This window comes from Ochlerotatus camptorhynchus, unplaced genomic scaffold (genome assembly GCF_037179485.1).
Source record: "Ochlerotatus camptorhynchus isolate MF236.1 unplaced genomic scaffold, CSIRO-AGI_Acam_v1.1 ptg000306l, whole genome shotgun sequence".
Taxonomy (NCBI): domain Eukaryota; kingdom Metazoa; phylum Arthropoda; class Insecta; order Diptera; family Culicidae; genus Ochlerotatus; species Ochlerotatus camptorhynchus.
This window is the reverse complement of record NW_027040794.1, coordinates 1,058,218-1,061,393: the sequence shown is the minus strand read 5'-3', so window position 1 is coordinate 1,061,393 and position 3,176 is coordinate 1,058,218.

Below are 3,176 nucleotides of genomic sequence, written 5' to 3'. Positions count from 1 at the left end.
GACACTATCAGTGAATGAACTTATACATATGGATTATGTTTCGGCATAATTACTTTATTCAATTTCCTTTCCATCGCTGAAAGCCCGCACCTTTTCCTTAAGACCCCTCATTACATTTTGTGCAATTGTGGAGCCATTGCTCCAGCCAACTCCAGCTCGTTCTTAAACACCTTGGACGATTTTCGAACTTTGGCCTTTATTATGGCCCAAAATCTTTCCACCAGACGAATCTCTGGTGAATTTGGGGGGTTGGCGGTTGTTGGTACAAAAACAACGTAATTGTCTCTGTACCAATCCAACGTCGATCGCGCGTAATGGCATGATGCCAGGTCCAGCCAAAATAATGTCTCGCCTCCGTGGGACCGCGGGAAGGGCAACAGACGCTTCTGGAGGCACTCGTTGCGGTATATTTCGCTGTTGATGGTACCCATTGTGATGTACGGTTTACTCAGTTTACCGCATTGGCATATGGCCTGCCAGAGCAAGTATTTTTTGGCGAATATGTCCACTTTCTTCTTCTTTATGTCTTCCGGAACATCAAAACGTGATTTGGCAACGTAGAACTCCAGCCCCGGTATCTGCTTTGCGTCTGCCTTGATGTAGGTTTCGTCATCCATAACCACACACATCGGTTTCGTTAACCACTCTCGATACAACTTCTTTGCGCGGGATTTGGCCGCCGTGTTTTGTTGATCACGCCGGTTCGGTGCCTTCCGGACCTTGAATACACGAAGCCCAGCTCGTTTCATGGTTTGCTGGAACACTTTGCCTTCAGAACCGCGTCGCGAATCGAAAGGTTCGGATTACGCTTGAAATAATCCAACACCTTCCGGGCCTTCACAGGGTCAGCTGTCTTCGATTTTCTTTCACTTCCAGCCCGCCGCTCGGTCGTCTGGGACTCCTTAAACGATTTTACCACCCGAGACACAGTTGTATGGGTGATTCCCAGCTGTCTTCCGATCCATCTCATGGTCACAGTCGGATTTTCTTCTTGTTTCGATGACATCTCAATAACCACTGAACCGATTGTTATGAAATTTTGCACATGTAAAAATTAACTCCAAACTAGTTATACCCAAATTTTCATCAATTTTTACCCACGGATAAAAAAGGGTGTATTTTGTTCGAGTACAAGCCTAAGCACCCTTATTGTATACCCATCAAGCACCGTTCATTTTTTTTTTTTGAAAATATTTTAAATAATTAAAAAAGTTAATTATGTCATCTCTCACAAGTTTGGAGTCACCCTAAAAACTTAAAAACTCGTACTTTGATAATTCATAACTCATTGTAGAAATGACCCTAATTCATATTAACCTCAGATTCATAGAAATACAAAGGAGACGTTTTGTACCCCAAGTAACACAAATTCATAGAAGTAAGCTGAGTAACCTGCTATGCAACTAAAACTAGTCATACAAAAGTAATATAAACTGTTAAAGAACATGTGTGTTGCATGGGACACTCCTACCCTAATGGGAAAGCATCGAAAAACCACGTGGGGCCATTTTACCCTAGGGAGAGTTATGAGCTGTTCTCCCATAAAACATATTTTACGAGGCTGTCAGATAACGTATTTAATGGAGCGATACGTCTGACCCAAGCGTATCGCGTGAGTTAGTGAGTGATCATTGGAACCTAGCTGCTAATTAAGATTGTGCTTGTTAGCGCGTTCGTTAGCACCGTAGCTTGTGCGAGAAGCCCAAATGTAACTAGAAACAAGAGTAGATAAGCAGTGTTACGATCAAAATTTGGTCGACTTAAACTTGACGCATTTCTTTTAATCGAGCATTTAAAAAGCTGAACACCCTTTATTTTTTAGAGGTGTGCATTCAGAACGATGCCTTTATTTTGAATTCGACATTTTCTCTTCAGTTATCAAAATGGCGTCCAAGCAAGAGGAGCAACAAATCAGAATTATGCACGTGCATCGCGAAGATCCGACTACTCACACGCAAGGCAGACTTCAAACAGCTTCCTGGACAGGAGGTTTATACGGTAACCGGAAGGGGAAAGGTGGCAGACACTTTAAAGCATATTAAACTGTCGAAGTTCGGGGCCTCCCTTACCTCAGTCGGTAAAGGCGCAGCTACAAAGCAAGACCATGCTGGAGGTGGCTGGGTTCAATTCCCGGTCCGGTCTAGGAATTTTTCGGGTTTCTCGACTTCCCTATGTATGTAGAAGTATGATTGGACTTGCTACACAATTATACCAATGCAAAAATGGTGTAGGCATCGAAAGCTCTTAATTAATAACTGTCGAAGTTCATTAAGAATTGGCTATCTGTACCTGTGGCTTGAAAAGCGACTTTTTTATTGCAATCGGGACCGTCAACCAGGAAATTTACGTGAACGAGTGTCTGCAAAAATGTCTACTGCCTTTCCTGAAGCATCATGATTGCATGACAAAAACCCTCCCAACATACCAGAGCTCCGTCCAATCGAAAAATATTGGGCCATCGTCAAGCGGAACCTGCAGAACACCCAAAAAACTGCTGAAGCGAGAAGCAGTTTAAGGGAAACTGGCGGTTGGAAGGAGTTAAATGAAAGGCTGGAAATTCGGATTCGGAAAACTGAATGCATAGCTGAATATTTTTTCTGTATTTTATACTAATTTAACTTTAAAAATGAAAAATAATTTGATTTTCTTGTTTGACCAAATTTTGTTCGCAACACCCTTTATGTAAATTTATCCGCACTGTTGAATGCAATCAATATATCAATATAGGTGAACGGTGAGTAATTGTAGACTCATCAAATTACAGGGACTTTCATAATTTGGAAAATTGACAGAATCACAGAACAGACAACATAGAGTATGAGTGTATCCATCCCGACTGAATAGACTCAATTCGAATTACCCTTGCCTTACAGAACGATTCCCAATCGATGTATTTTCTGTGATAATCCGTTGCCTTTGCTTCTGACTCGAGGGGCACGCAATAACCTTTAACTCCTACGCAAGCCTTTTTTAAGTACAATAATTACAGTTAAGTACATGATTAATTACTTTAATTACGAGCGTCGGCATTTTTTTGATTTAATTACTTTTAAGTACACAGCAAAATAATAATTTTGATATCACGTCAAAGTGGATGCACTACAATCATGTCGAAAATTTCATGTAATTTTTATGACCACATAAATAAACAAATGCAGTAAAAGCAGCGTAATGTC